This window comes from Salvelinus sp. IW2-2015, linkage group LG5, assembly GCF_002910315.2.
Source record: "Salvelinus sp. IW2-2015 linkage group LG5, ASM291031v2, whole genome shotgun sequence".
In the NCBI taxonomy this organism is placed as follows: Eukaryota; Metazoa; Chordata; class Actinopteri; order Salmoniformes; family Salmonidae; genus Salvelinus; species Salvelinus sp. IW2-2015.
The window spans coordinates 9,813,461-9,829,787 of NC_036844.1; the positions used below are offsets into that span (position 1 = coordinate 9,813,461).

General features: G+C 46.5%; 1 pseudogene; it reads left to right on the forward strand.

The window, feature by feature from the left end:
- LOC111964487 (myocyte-specific enhancer factor 2C-like) overlaps positions 1-15,839 on the forward strand; it is a 37,357-nt pseudogene extending 21,518 nt beyond the window's left edge.
- The last annotated feature ends 488 nt before the right edge of the window (positions 15,840-16,327 follow it).

The window sequence follows — 16,327 nt, forward strand, 5'->3', positions numbered from 1 at the left end:
AACACCATGTCAGATACAAACCAATGTGTAGGGATACAGTGGAAGTTGAAGTACAGTAATATACACTGAGTGTACAAAACATTAGGAAACCATGCTCTTTCCATGATATTGACTGACCAGGTGAATCCAGGTGAAAGCTATGATCGCTTATTGATGTCACTTGTTAAATCCACTTCAATCAGTGTAGATGAAGGGGAGGAGACAGGTTCAGTAATCATTTTTAAGCCTTGGGAGAGTTGAGATATGGGTTGTGTATGTGTGTCATTCAGAAGGTAAAGACAAAATATTTATGTGCCTTTGATTGGGGTATGGTAGTAGGGGGCTGGCGCACCGTTTTGAGTGTGTCAAGAACTGCTGAGTTGTTCACACACAACAGTTTCCCGTGTGTATCAAGAATGGTCCACCACCCAAAGGACATCCAGCCAACTTGACACAACTGTGGGAAGCATTGGAGTCAACATGGGCCAACATCCCTATGGAATGCTTTCGACACCTTGTCGACTCCATGCCCTGACGAATTGAGGCTGTTCTGAGGGAAAAAGGAGGGGGTGTAACTTATTATTCCTAATGTTTTGTACACTCAGTGTATACGTGTAGTGTTCCCTTTGAAATATACTGGATCTCCCTCCCTTTCTTCAGTGCTCTTGACTTCTTTTCTCTCGTTCTCTCTGTTTCCCCATGAGAGAGACAGAGGCCTGATTAACAGATGGAGGCATGGAGAAATGAAGGAGGGAATATAGCACATACTCCCCTCAGAGGATACTGGGCCTGCTCTCTCTCTCTCTCTCTCTCTCTCTCTCTCGTCTCTGTTCCTCTTCTCTTCTCTCTTCTCTTCCTCTTTTGTCTCTCTCTCTTCTCTGTCTCTCTCTCTCTCTCTTCTCTTCTCCTGTCTCTCTCCCCTCTCTCTTCGCTCCTATCTCTCTCCATTCTCCCTAGTTTCTTATATACTGACAACAATAGGTTAGGCAATAGCGATAAGGAGTAAGGGCTGAAGTTAGGTGTCAATGTAAAAGCTAGGAGGTCATGGATTAGGGGAGGGGGACTTGGTGGTTACTCTAAACTCCGGCCTGAGAAGACCCTCCGGTAAACCCAGTGTACTGGATTAGGGGTGCGTGTGGTGACCACGCGGTGACTTAGTGTTAACAACAAGCTGTGGACATGAATCCTTCCAGATCCTCTGGGCAAGAACACACAAGGCTAGTTAATAGGTGTCACAACGGCACTCTTCAGCTAGAGGTGACCCTGCTGGATGTGTGTTGGGTGGCGAAATTCATGTCCATTTTCTAATTGAATAGGCTTTTCGAATTGCGTTTCTACTTAGTGGGAAGCAAATGGCCGTCTCTCTGGTTGTCAATTAGATGTGATGTTTTTGATCAGTGAGTGATTTCCTCTCAGGTCAAGCTGTTGGAATGATCAATTCGTCAGTTTTGACACAAACATAGTTGAACCACTCTCTACGACTGCTCAACAAGTTACTGTGTGTGTGTGTGTGTGTGTGTGTGTGTGTGTGTGGTGGTGTTGGTTTGACAACATTTTAACTGATTTCTTTTCTCTATTTCTGTTAAAGGAGTGAATGCCAGAAGAATTGAGAGGGGAAAATAAAGAGAATAACTGCTGTGAGGATTGAACGAGAAAGAGGAACAGGACTTTTGGGATAGGAGAGAAAGAGAAGGAGTGAAGATGGGGAGGAAAAGATCCAGATAGCACGGATTATGGATGAACGCAACAGACAGGTAAATGAACACACACACACTCTTAAGCTTGTGCTTAATCGTGTGTGAGCTTACTCAGAAAGGGTCAAAACATAACCCCGAACCTCCCACGCCCGCAGACAACTAGGGTGGGCAGGAAGGCAGAGACAGATGCATGTGTGTGGTGTGTGTGGTGGTGTGTGTGTTGTGTGTGTGTGTGTGTGTGTGTGTGTGTGTGTGTGTGTGTGTGTGTGTGTGTGTGTGTTGTGTGTGTGTGTGTGTGGTTGTGTGTGTGTGTGTGTGTGTGTGTGTGTGTGTTGTTGTAGTGGGGAGTGGTTCCTCTCTTCCTGTTATGACGGAAATGCACTACATGTGCTTCCTGACCCCAGAGCTCGAATGACCTCCCTGTTTCTCTGTTCTCAGTGTGGTGTGTGTTTGCATGGGATTAAGTCCTTCCAGCCTCAGTTTTCTTCCTAGTGTCCTGACAGTGACATTGGATCTTCACTATTTCTGTTGTGAACACGTAGGCCTTCAGCGTACATGTGATACATTTCACCTACATAATGCCTTCCCCCTTCCGCCTCTCCTTTCTATCAATCTCTCCTTCTCCTCCTTTCTTTCTATCAATCTCTCCTCTCGCTTTCTATCAATTCTCTCCTCTCTCCTCTCTTTCTATTATTCCTCCCTTTGTATTTACTCTCCCTCTCTCGCCTCTACCTTCTATCTCTCTCTCCTCTTTTATCTCTTCCCTCTCTCTCCTCTATCTCTCCCTCTCATTTTCTATCAATCTCTCCTCTCTTTTCTATCATCCCCCCTTACTTTCAATCTATTCTCCACTCTCTCCTTTCTATCCTCCCCCTCCCCCCTCTCCCTTTCTATCCATCTTTCCCTTCTCCCGCTCTTTCTCCATCTCCAGGTGAGTTAACTCAAGCGGAAGTTTGGCCTGATGAAGAAGGCGTACGAGCTGAGCGTGCTGTGTGACTGTGAGATCGCTCTCATCATCTTCAACAGCACCAACAAGCTGTTCCAGTACGCCAGCACCGACATGGACAAGGTTCTGCTCAAATACACCGAGTACAACGAACCTCACGAGAGCAGGACCAACTCTGACATCGTGGAGGTGGGTCCCACACAGTTTATTTGCAGACTGATTCACGGACATGGTTCCCAGGTCTAATAGCAGATGAAATAACTGATTATAAGTACATGTTCAGTCTGTTGAATTAACAGTGGAATTCAGCTAGTCTGCTGGTATTTTGTGACATACGGTACTCGGGCCCATGTTGGGCTCGTGGCCCACGGCTCAGGGAGGCTAATGTGTGCAGGCCTGAGTCTGAGTCGGCCAGCCTGGAGTTACTTAACGATGTTAAGGAACAAGGTGTCCCCTCACAAACACACACACACACACACACATGTCCAACATCCCCATTCAACCCTCTTCAGGGCCACCCAGCGGACCATGGTCCATGTGACAGAGGTTAGGGATCAGGGTTTAGGGATCAGAGTTCACAGGACAGGTGTGTTGGATTCCGGCTCTGGAACGTTGGCAGGAATCTGTACTGGCTTGGAGTAGAGTTGTTGTGGTCTTATATAGGATCCTGTTAAAGAGAGGGAGAAGGAGAGAGAGAACAGAGAGATCAGTGAAAGATGTGTGTTCCCACACAGGCCATGAGCCTCCCATTGGGAGTAGTGGGAAAACCGAGCTTTGTAGAGTTTTGGTAGAGTGCAGAGGGGGGTGGGGATGTTAAATGTGTGGGAATGGGGACTTCTAGCACTGCAGAAAACTGGGGGGGGGGGATATGCAGCTCAGTTTTGGGACTATTCCATGTGTTCCATTGTAAACCAGGCAAACTAAATAAACCAAGCACAGCTAAAATATTTCACAGTGTTTCACATTTGAGCCAGATCTGGTGGTTATGTGTTTGACGTGTCAGTGTTGTATAACGTGGTGTTTTGCCTGATAGCTGATGTTGTAACGTGGTGTGAAGGAGGGTCAGGTCTCCCTCTTCACCTGTCCTCCACAAGGCCACCTCACGGTTAGTCTGCCAGCCCCGACAGGAGCAGCATATAATTTACTGTTAATCTACTGTAATCTACCATAATCCCATCACACTCATTACTGTAATCTCAATATGCTCCTTCTAATCCCTCTCACCAAACGTCAACGCTCCTCTCCCTTCATCTCTTCTCCCCATCCGTCCTCTCTTTCCTCCCCTCCCTCTCTTCCTGGCTGACCTGGTCACCTGACCTAGTGTGTAGTCATCTCCTGGGGGACAAATAAATGATAATGGATATTTCCCTCCTCTTTCTGTCTCAGTTCCCGTTCCTTCTCTCTCTCCTCTCTCACTTTCAAGCCTCTCTATCGCTCCCTCGCTCCTTCTCCTCCTTTCTCCCTTACCCTCTATGCCAACTTATTTCCTTCCAGATTGTTTGTGTTCCGTCCATCTATCAGCCTCTCTCTTTCCCCCTCTTCCTTTACCGTTTCTTTCCCCGTCCCTCCATCTCTCTCGCCGCCAGTGTGTTTGGTTAGTTCAGTCTTGGCAGGGCCAGTCATTCTAACTGGTTTCCCCTCCAGTTCTCTACCACAGAGTTGATAGAGTCACTGTGACTTCATGCACATGCATGCCAGTGCATTCCTTTGCTTTGAGTTGTGTGCTCTGTTTGTGTGTGTGGGGGTCTGTTGTTGGTGCTCTTAAATGTTTTCACCTGCAAATATGCTGTTGTCCACACGGCTCACACCACGGACACAGAGCGCAACAATCTAGAGACAGACTACCAAAACGAAACAAAAATGATCCCAACTCAGTCTTTTTACTGGAGTGTGTCCTGACCACAAATTGGTAATGACTTTCAATATACTATAACAACATACCGGTATATTTCTCAGCATCTCACACAGCTCCTGTGCTTTGTATTGATAAAAGCCTCATGACCTAGCTGTGAAACCTTGTGAGCCGTAGAGCTATCTGCCTGACAGGAATGGAGCAGAATAGAGTCTCCTTTGTCTGGGTTTCTTTCCCCAATAATGAGGGGGAGGGTGTGTGTGTGCGTGTGTGTGTGTGTGTGTGTGTGTGTGTGTGTGTGGTGTGTGTGTGTGTGTGTGTGTGTGTGTGTGTGTGTGTGTGTGTGTGTGTGTGTGTGTGTGTGTGTGTGTGTGTGTGTGTGTGTGTGTGTGTGTGTGTGTGTGTGTGTGTGTGTGTGTGAGCTTGTTGGATTCGTTGCTCGTGGATCAGGATCATGGCTATATATAACGGAGACTTCTGCATTCCTCACCCCCTTTTCTACTAACCCTATTTCGCTCCATTCTGTGGAGTGTGTGTGTGTGTGTCGCAGATTGAAAACAGCTGAAGCTCTCAGTGAGGCTCGTCAAAAAGAACACACAAAACACACACACAGTCCCAGTGGTAACTCCAGCTCTCTTTGTGTAGTCAATTCCTTCCTGTTAAATGCCTGGAAACCAGCAGCAGGCTAAAAATAGACCGCTGCTGCTAAGAATAGCCTCTCTGGGATGTGCGTATGAGTGTATGTGTGTGTGTGTTTTATGTGTGTGTGTGTCTTGGCGGGCTGGCAGACATGAGGAGAAATAGAGGGGTCGTGTAACTTGGTCAAAAAAACGTTAGATTTCATCTTTTAACATTCTGTCATAAATAGCACATGTCCAACTTCATAAAAAAAACTGTTTCTCCATCTCAAGAGTTTAAATAAATAAATAAATGACTACAGTAAGTACCTATTATGTGCCAAATATTTCATCTTAAATCTTGTTTGTTGTGTGCAACAGGGAGGGGCAATTGAATGGAAGCTTCACAATATATATATCTTTTTTTAAATTGTCAAACATTTCTAGCCTGTCTATCTATGAGTAAGTGGGTTGAAGTGTTATGCTCGACCCACTCAGTTTCCCAACACAAAACAACAGGAAATTACAAAAAAAAGAGTAGAACCAGCTCACCTGCTTTTTACACTATGATTTGACTATTAGATGTTCAATGTTTCTTTAGATTAAAAAATAAAAAGGAATCTTTTCACCATATTAAAACGAGAGTTCGCGTAAAAGTGTTGACCTTAAACTGAGGGACAGACGTAAATGAATCACTATGAAAGAAATAAGCATCTTTATGAATAACTTTGTCAAAGCAACAAAATAGCTAGATCTTTACAATGGTGAAAACCAGTGCAGTCAAAAAGGAGATTTCCCTGTGTTTTATATACAGTATATCTCCACACTGTGGTCGTAATAATCCTGTGAAATTGTGAAAATTATGATAATGCCTTTTTAGTGTAAGAGCTGTTTGAAAAGACCGCTTCCAATTTCAGCCTGTTTTGGTGATGCAGTTGTGTCACCAGGCAGGTCGTTATCAATAAAACGTCACAATACGGTGCAGAGCGTTTGATTTGGCTGCTGAGGGGCGAGGAGACCACCAGCTCGGCTAAAACCATTGACAAATAAGTGCTGTTTTCAAAATGAAAGGTAAATAAAAGTTATAAGTATTTGGTTTTAACATCATCGCCTCTTAAACATCATATTCAGACCTGCACATTTCCGATTATTCCACATTTAACTCTACCATCAGAGTTATACAACCATTCTCTGCATTCTTTACATGATCAGTTCACATCAATTGATCATGTAATTTCAGATACCTGAGGGTAGCCTATCACTTTGACATATAACTAGCTAACTAAGCTAACAACATGTGTAATTTAGCTTGCTTCGCCAGAGATGAGGCTTTTGGAAAGCGCTTGACATCGGCAAGTCCTCGCTCTGGTAAAGTTGCCGGTCAGACTCCTGTCATCGCCGCTATAGCCAGCACCCTGCATCCCACTGCTGGCTTGCATCTGAAGCTAAGCAGGGTTGGTCCTGGTTGCTCCCTAGATGGGAGACCAGATCCTGCTGGAAGTTGTGTTGGAGGGCCAGTAGGAAGCACTCTTTCCTCTGGTCTAAAAAAAATATATCCCAATGCCCCAGGGTAGTGATTGGGGACATTGCCCTGTGTAGGGTGCCGTCTTTTGGATAGGATGTTAAACAGGTGTCCTGACTCTCTGTGGTCACTAAAGATCATGGTACTTATTGTAAGAGTAGGGGTGTTAACCCCGGTGTCCTGGCTAAATTCCTAATCTGGTACTCAAACCATCACGGCCACCTAATCATCCCCAGTTTCCAATTGGCTCATTCCTCCCCCCTTCCTCTCCCCTGTAACTATTCCCCAGGTCGTTGCTGTAAATGAGAATGTGTTCTCAGTCAACTTACCCGGTAAAATACATTTAAAAAAATAGATGGCAGGCAAGTCAAACAATATTTACATATAGCCATCTAGTTTATCCCGTGAAAGTTAGCTCGTTAACTAGTCATTATTGACGTGATCTGTCATCAGCTAGCCAATAGTGAGAGATATCATCAGGCTGCCCTCGCGTGTCTGAAATGACACGATCAGTTACTTGCTGTATAACTTTGATGATCTAGCAACATTTTGCATGGAATGATGGGAAATTTGTAGTTCTGACAATGGTCTTTGAGAGGTGATGATATTACAAACAAATAGTTCACATTTATTGAACCATCCCTTGAAAACAGCACGCAGCAGGCAAACCGAAACGCTCTGCACCGTATTGTGATGTTGATAGAACAATAAGAAGGAAAGGTCCTAACCTCTCTGCCACTAACAGATCGTTTTCAGTTTCCCCCTCCCCAGACCACTCCCAGGCAGTCATAGCAAAATTCTTTCCTTATAAATTGGTCTTTGCTTTTTGACCATTTTTATATAAAATAATCAGAGGAAGTTACTAATTGTTACCCAGAAATTATTTGATATTGAGATAAAAACAGCTGCATTGGACCTTTAAGTGGGTTAAAATCTTCATGTGTGTGTGTGTGTGTGTGTGTGTGTGTGGTGTGTGTGTGTGTGTGTGTGTGTGTGGTGTGTGTGTGTGTGTGTGTGTTGTGTGTGTGGTGTGTGTGTGTGTGTGTGTGTGTGTGTGTGTGTGTGTGTGTGTGGTGTGTGTGGAGTCAGTGCGGTTGAAATGTCCTCCCGTTTGGGTTAGGAGAGGTGAGATGTTGTGAGAGTTGCACGTCATGTTCCCTGGCACACGAAGAGCTGCCTTGCACTCTGTGCCCTTGTAATTATGGCACATGCCATAATTGATATGGAAGTGGTTGGGAGACCAGACCACCCATAGGGGAGAAAGAACAACAGGGAGTAGATGGAAAGAAACACAGAGAGAGAGAGAGAGAGAGAGATGCCAGGTAGGTTGTGCCTACCAGAGAAAATACTGATTTCTCCTCTTAGTTTGACAGGGAATGAGTTTAGGGTGGGTTGGAATGGAGGTAGGGTGTTCAGTGATCTCTCTCTCTCTCTCGTTCTCTCTGTTTTACTTTCCTCTCTCTCTCTCTCTCTCTCTCTCTCTCTCTCTCTCTCCTCTCTCCTCTTTTCTCTCCCTCCTTCTCTTCTCTCTCAGCTGTCTTCCCCCCCTGAGCACCTATAGTCAGCTGTGCACTCAACCACCTACCGCCTTCACCTCTCACACACGCGCAGGCACGCACACGGAACACAAATACGCACCTCTCTCACCACGCACACATGCTGCTCTCAAGGTTACACATTGGGGGCCTGTGTGTGCCAGGGCTCTGTGTCCAGCCCTAGTGTGGAGAGTCATGCGTTCTGAAATACAGAGTACCAGTTCTTCACTTTTCACGTGTGCACTGTCATTTCAATTTTGTCTGGCTGATGTGTTTTTCGTCAGTCATGGGCATAGTGTGTGATTGTGGGGTGGGATAGGCGAGAGAGGTATGGGGGAGTGAGTAACAGAAGGGAAGAGAGGGGTGGGGGCAGGGAATGGGCATGAGAGAGACAGAGAGAAGGGACAGTGGGGGTGAGAGGGACGGGGAGTGTGGGGGGTGGGGACTGGGGTCGAGGGGTGCTCTGGCTGCCATAGAGGCAAAAAATAGCCATCTACGGCCATCCCTCAGGCGCAGAGCTGTGATTGGCTGAAGCCGGGCTCAGTCACTCCCCCTCCCCGTGTTGGCCAGTGACAGGTGGGCATGACTGGGCAATACGGTGCTGGGCCTGCCACAAATTGTGTGTAGTGTGTGTGATAGCTTTTTTGGTCTAGTGATAGGCCAGTGTTAGGCTGTAAAGTGCTGAGATACGACAAAGTTGAGACAAACTGCATACATGCTGCGCTCGCACACACACACACACACACACACACACACACACACACACACACACACACACACAACAACAGAACACACACACACACACACACACACACACACACACACACACACACACCACACACTAGGCAAAAGCATCCCAGTTCCATGGACATTATCAGCAGTGATTAGAGAGGCCTACTCTTTCCATTACCCCCCCACCCCCCCCCTATATTCTTCCTCTCATCTCATCCAAATCACTGTCTACCCCCCTTTCTCTTTCAGCCCCGCTCCTCTATTTCCTTTACTTTTTGCCTCTCACTTTGTCTACTCTCCTCTCTTCTCCGCTCATACTGTAGTTCAATGAGAGTATTTATCCGGCATGTGTTATAGCGCCTCTTGGATGGCAGTCAAGGGGATGCAAACACTTCAGAGATCTAGAGTAGCTGTTGCGGTTTAATACACTGACTCTCTTTTTTTGTAACAGTGGCATTAATAGACTCTCAAGCCATTTGCAGAGTATCATTAACATTGTTTTCTCTCTCTCTCTCTCTCTCTCTTTTCTCTCTCTCTCTCTCTCATACTCTCTTTCTCTCTATGTCTCTCTCTCTCTCTCATACTCTCTCTCTCTCATGTCTCTCTCTCTCTCTCTCATACTCTCTCTCATCTCTATCTGTCTCTCTCTCTCCTCTCTCTCTCTCTCTCATACTCCTCTTCTCTCTCTATGTCTCTCTCTCTCTCTCTCTCTCTCTCTAGTGTTGTCTCTCTCTTCTCTCTCATACTCCTCTCTCTCTATGCTCTCTTCTCTCTCTCTCCTCTCTACTCTCTCTCTCTCTATGTCTCTCTCTCTTCTCTCATAACTCTCTCTTCTTCTATGTCTCTCTCTCTCTCTCTCATACTCTCTCTCTCTCTATATGTCTTCTCTCTCTCTCTCTCTCTCTCATACTCTCTCTCTCTCTATGTCTCCTCTTCTCTCTCTCTCTCTCTCATACTCTCTCTCTCTCATGTCTCTCTCTCTCTCTCTCTCTCTCTCTCTCTCTATTCTCTCTCTTCCTCTCAACTCTCTCTCTCTATGTCTTCTCTCTCCTCTCTCTCTCATACTCTCTTCTCTCTCTATGTCTCTCTCTCTCTCTCATACTCTCTCTTCTCTATTCTCTCTCTCTCTCTTCTCTCTCTCTTACTTCTCTCTCCTCTATGTCTCTCTCTCTCTCTCATATCTCTCTCTCTCTTGTCTCTCTCTCTCTCTCTCTCTCTCTCTCTCTTTGTACTCTCTCTCTCTCTCTCTCTCTACTCTCTCTCTCTCTAGTCTCTCTCTCTCTCTCTCTCTCTCATACTCTCTCTCTCTCCTATGTCTCTCTCTCTCTCTCAGACTCTGCGAAAGAAGGGTCTAAATGGCTTTGACAGTCCGACATCGAGGCAGACGACTCTGCTGTCAGAGCCCCGAGTCAGAGGACAAATACCGCAAAGATCAACGACGACATCGACCTCATGATCAGCAGACAGAGACTCTGTGTAAGTGCTAACTGGAATTGTGTGTGTCCACTCCTACCACTTCTCCCATTTGCCTTGCTAACCCTGTCGTCTCTTTGTCCTCTGTCCAGCAGGCTCTCCCACCCCTCTAACTACGACATGGTTGGCTCCATCCAGGGCCAAATAACAGGCGGACTACTCTACTCTCAACCTGGGGCGGGGGGTTCTTAGGAAACCACAATCTGCTGCCCCTCTCGCACACACAACTTGGGCTGCAGAGGACAAACACATGTCGCCTGGACCTCAACACACCAACCACCGATCCCCCCAGCGCTGGAAACGCAGGAGGGATGATGGTTCTTCAGAGGTGTCTAACACCGTCCTAACACTGGTGAGTTAACTATCGCCATGCAACCTACATTTTTCACAGGGGTGATGGCTAATGCAACCTGGGTAAAACAAGAAAAACGGACAGTTATCTCCTCTGTGGTCTCCTAGGTAATAGTAGTTATAAGTAACCACCCTCACTCTCCGGGGAGGTAGCGCTGTCTCCGGGATGGTGTGTCCAAAGGCATGCAGGCCAAGACTCCGCCCCTGATGACCTCCATGACCTGAGTGGTAACCGCAGCCAGACCTCCGCACGCTGCTGCCCCCTGGCTATTCCTAGTTGGGCAACAACGAAAAAACAACAAACATGCCCTGCTTCGTCGTGGGAGGAATCTCCTCTTTCTCCATCTTCTCATCTCTCTCTCCATCTCGTCCATCTCTCTCTCCTCTTCTCTCCTCTCTCTCTCTCCTCTCCTCTCTCTGCTGTCTGCTTGTCTCTACTCTCTCTCTGCTGTCTCTCTTCTTTGTCTCTGTTCTCCTCCGTCTCTCTCTTCTCCGATCTCTCTCTCTCTCCGTCTCTCTCTCGTGTCCTCTCTGTCTTCTCCGTCCTCTCTCTCCATCTCCTCCATCCTCTCTTTCTCTCCTCCCTCTCATACCTCTCTCTCTCTCTCTCTCTCTCTCTCTCTTCTCTCTCTCTCTGCTCTCTCTCTTCTCTGTCTCTGTCTCTGTCTCTGGTCTCTGTCTCGTCTCCTGCCTCTCCTCTCCGCTCTCTCGTGTCTCTGTCACTCTCTCTCTCTCTCTCACTCTCTCTCGTCTCTCTCTCTCTCTTCTCTCTCGTGTCTCTCTGTCTCTCTCTCTCTCTCTCTTCTCTCTCTCTCTCTCTCCTTCTCTCGCTCTGTCTCTCTGTCTCTCTCGCGTCTCTCTTCTGCTCTCCATCTCTGCTCTCTCTTCTCTCTCTCTCTCTCTGTGTTCCGCGCGCGTCGTACTCTCTCTCTCTCGTCTGTCTCTTCCCTCTTTGTCTCTCTCTCTTCGGTCTCTCTCTCTCGCTCTCTCTCTCTCTCTTCTCTCTTCTCTCTTCTCTCTCCTCTCTCTCCTCTCGTCTCTCTCTCTCTCTCTCTCTCTGCTCTCTCTCTCTCTCTCTCTCTCGTTCTTCTCCCCCCTTCTCCCCCCTTTTTGACATGATGTCAAAACACTTAACCTGGACCCTCTTTGAACAGGTCTCCTCACACTCTAGACCCACACCATCACACTCAGACCACTTAATTATGAGAGTATTGCTTTTCAACGCTGCCAGGTGTTGAGGGATTTTGACATGATGCTGGGAGTGGTGTTGACGTCACACTAATGGACAACATGTGGAAAGTTACATGAAATATCTGTTTGTATGTCTAGAATGAAGTGGAGATCCACATAGTCCATTGTCCACCTGTAAGTGGGCTAATGTTGTTTGTTGTTTTCTCCAGAACCAGAGAATAAAACCACTCCCAGTCTGCCCCAGTCTTTGGCTACTCCTTTGGTCTCCATAGCACAACCTACTCTGCCCGGGCCAGGGTATGGGAGGGTACCCCTCTGCCCTCTCCACCTCCTATGGCACAGGTATGCACCTTCCCTTCTTCTCTCTTCCTCCTCCTCTAAACCTCCTCTCAAAATCACTGCCACCACATTAGGAATAGGAAGGCATTTTTGATTTGGCCACAAGGTTTTGTAACCTTTCTCCCCACTCCCCCTGTGTAGAGTACTTTCTGGTGCTGACCTGAGCTCTCTGTTCAGGCCTTCGGAGGAACGGGGCTCTGGATCACTTCACCTGGGATCAGTAACGAGGCTGGCAGCAACAACAGCTACAGAACATGCAGCACTCCAGCACTAGGACACATGGGGTGAGTGTGAGGTGTGAGTGTGAGTGTGAGTGTGAGTGTGAGGTGTGAGTGTGTTGTGTGTGTGTGTGGTGTGTGTGTGTGTGTGTGTGTGTAGTGTGTGTGATGTGAGTGTGAGTGTGAGTGTGTGTGTGTGTGGTGTGTGCTGCTGGTTGTGTTTGTGTATTTCCTCTCCCTCTCTCTAACCACTATCGCTCCTCTCCTCCATCAGAAACCTTTGTCAGAACTCCAACCTTCAACCTCCAGAATGTCCATCAGACCTTTCACATCAAGTCAGGCCCGCCTCCCCGCCAGAGATCGAGCGCATCGGATTTGTCAGCGGAAGGGATGGGGGCCGTGTCCCAGGGCTACCTAACAAATCAGGCCCAGCCGAGGCAGGGCGGTCTCCTGGCGACAGGCCTATCCAGCTGTGGGAGCTCATACGACGGCAGCGACCGCGAGGATCACCGCGGAAACGACAACTTCCTGCTTGCGCCCGATGTCCAATCAGGAGGAACACCACAGCCCGTCCGTCAAACGCATGCGGCCTATCAGAAGGCTGGGCTACATGATAAGGCCCGCCCCTGATTCACAGAGAGAGGGGGGGGGGGGGGGGGGGGCTTGTGTAGAGTTACCTTTAGTGTTACTATGACATTATTATTTCTGTGTCCAAAATGGCACCCTATTCCCTACATAGTGCTCTTGCCAAAAGTAGTGCACTTTATAGGGAATAGGGTGTGAGTTACAGTTTGGCCTTATATTCTTCTTGTGCAGAGTGAGAGTGTGTTACACTATAACAGAGGACATTATATACAGGAGTGTGTGTGGGGGGGGGGGGGGGGGTTATAACAGAGACATAAACTGTGTCTCAAATGGCACTCTATTGCCCATGTAGTGCGCTACCTTTGGCCAAAAGTAGTGCACTGCATGGGACATAGGGAGTTACTTGAGACAGCAGTGACATGCAGCGGTGAGGGTTGATATGGAGTGGGGGAGTCCGTGTGGGAGGGTGGGTGGTGCAATTGCTTGTGTTGTGTGTTTGTGAGGGAGGGAATAAGTCAATGAATTGTACAATGTAAACTAACTAAGAAAAGGCTTGAAGATGTCTGTACTCTGTATGGCCAAGCTACTGGTGAGTTCAGTAATATACTTAGGAGACACAAGGACAGCACTGAGGAGTGGACACGTCATGGTGGATTTGTGTGTGTGTGTGTGTGTGTGTGTGTGTGTACCATGTACTACCTAGGCCAGTCTGCAGCTGGCTAACTAGCAGACAGATAGTGTGTGTGTTCACTACAACTCGTTGCATGTTGCGGTCAACGTATTCATGTATATAACAGGGAGGGTAGGCAGGAGATAAGAGAACGGGAACAGTGACAGGCAGGAAGAAGAGAGAGATGGGCAGGGGGCGGGGCGGGGCACGGATGGAAGTGAAGGAGAAAGACAGAAAAGAAGAGAGCGATAGAGGGAGAAAGAGACAGCGAGAGGAGAGTGATAGGGGGAGAGAAGAAGAGAGACAGGGAGGAAGCCATTATGCAACAGGTTGCACAGAGCTGGAAAAATAGAATAAGAAGTCATTCTAATATTCAAATTCTACGGCTGGAACCCTGGACAACTAGAATATCTCACTTGAAGTGAAGAAGCTTGGGAATCGTAGTTCAATTCAGTCAAAATACTTTTTAAGAGCCATATGCTAACAAATATAATCTGGGTCGTATACAGTACGGTGTCACTCATCCAGATATACAATACAGTTTGCATTATATAAGAAATGCTTTGTTTAGTCAATTGAGATTGAGCCAGTGTGTGTGTGTGTGTGCGTGCGCACGTGCGCGTATGTGTGTGTGTGAGAGAGAGAGTGTGAGAGTGTGTGAGATAGCCTTGCCTGTTTTAGCAGCCAGCGAGGCAAAGCCACGGGGAGGAAGTGAGTGAGTTGAGACAGACAGAACTCCTAAAGCCATATTATAAGATGGGAAGTCGATGCTTTGCTGCACATACCAGTGGTGTCCTCTTTATAGTCTCCTGTTTTTTGAAAAAGTATATTCCTACCTAATTCTATAAAATAATTGTACGAATATTTTTTAAAACGTCTGTGACATTAAGGATGCCTATAGTTCTATTTAAAATAATGACAACATTGTTCAAATCTAGATCAAACCTTGTTTTTCTTCTCAGTGGGGGTTATTATGTAGCTGTGTGCAGGTGGACACATTTTCGATCCATCTCGAACATTCAGGGAAATTTTTAGTTAAAGCTTCTCAACCTGCCAACGATGTTATGTTAGCCTGATAACACATTCTTTAGGAAGGGTTGCTTCGAACACCAAGATCAAGCCTACCCCTGGACTAAAAATGCTTGCTAAATGGAGAATCTCCGTTGAAGGCGTGTGTTAATCCGGGAATAGGCCTGAATCGGGGTCTGGGTGATCTAATCTAAGGCTGCAGAGTCAGTGTATAGACAGAGAGAAAGGGCTGGACGGCTGCCTCTCCTCCCGTCAGACAGTTTTATATGTCAGATAGTATTACTGAAAACACATAGGAAACCCACCTAGAAACATAACTTCTGACTTTGAAAGTCACATTTGTTCCATTTTGCCAGGTTGCAATACAATACAATACTGACTGATGTCAGTAGACTAAATGAGGGCGGAGCCCCACAATGGGTTATAGACTAACCAACAGCCTGATGCGATCCCGTTCACCTAACTCATCAGAGCTACTGTTTTCCTTTTATTTTATTTGTCTTCGATATTAGAGTTATTTGCCTGTACTGCTCAAATCTGTAATTTACCTGTACCTCAAATGTACCCCACACATTTTCACAGCATGTTGGTTTGAGTGGGATTCTGAGAATGTTGTGTAATTTTATTAAATTAATAATAGGCCTACTCCATGCAAAACCCACTTTAACTATAGAATGTTATTGCTTTGTGAAAGAATTAGGACTTTACATATCATAATGACATTCTATATCTAAGTTAGGGTCCCTGGATGATTTGGCTATGATGCTCTATGTTGGATTCTGTTCTTTAAATGAACTTTATACAACTGCTAACCGCATGGCCTTGGGTAGTGCACTCAGAGAGGTGTGTGTCGTTAGGCCTCCTAATCCAGACATGGACGTCTTTCTGAGGTGAAGGTTTGGGCGCTACAAGGCTCCAAGCGGCAGAAGCAGGCCTTTGTCGCCACTTGAAGACAACATGTTTCTCACTAAAGGAAGGGAGCTAAAGTCTGTACTTCTTAGCCGGCAGAAATAAACATGTATTTTCCCGCACAGGCAATGAATTAAATGGTATTGGTATTTTGCAGACAAACTCAGTAAATATACAGGCTCTTTACTTTTAAACACGTCTCTGTGTGGTTTGTGTGACTCCCATGACTCCTGTTTCTGTTCCTACGCTTTCGCCTCTCTCTCTCTCTCTCTCTCTCTTTCTCTCTCTCTCCTACTTTTAGTTACTTATTCATTTGACATGTGGTGAAAGGTAAACTAAGGTCAAGAACTATTTCTAATACTTTATCAGTGGGAACACAAAGGTATTGGTGTTTCATAAACATTTCCTGTCAAGTGAAACTGGTTTTAGAGAAGGACCAAACTTTAAGGCAAGTTTTTTAGATATATAAATACACTGGAAGACTCTGTTTTAGCCTAAATTACATAGGGTAGATATCAGAGGAGGCTGGTGGGGGGAGTTATAGGAGGACGGGCTCATTGTAATGGCTGGGGTGGATTGAACGGAACAGAGTCAAACGTGGTTTCCATATGTTTGATGCCGTTCCATTGATTCCATTCCAGCCATTACAATGAGCCCGTCCTCCTATAGCTCCTCCCACCAG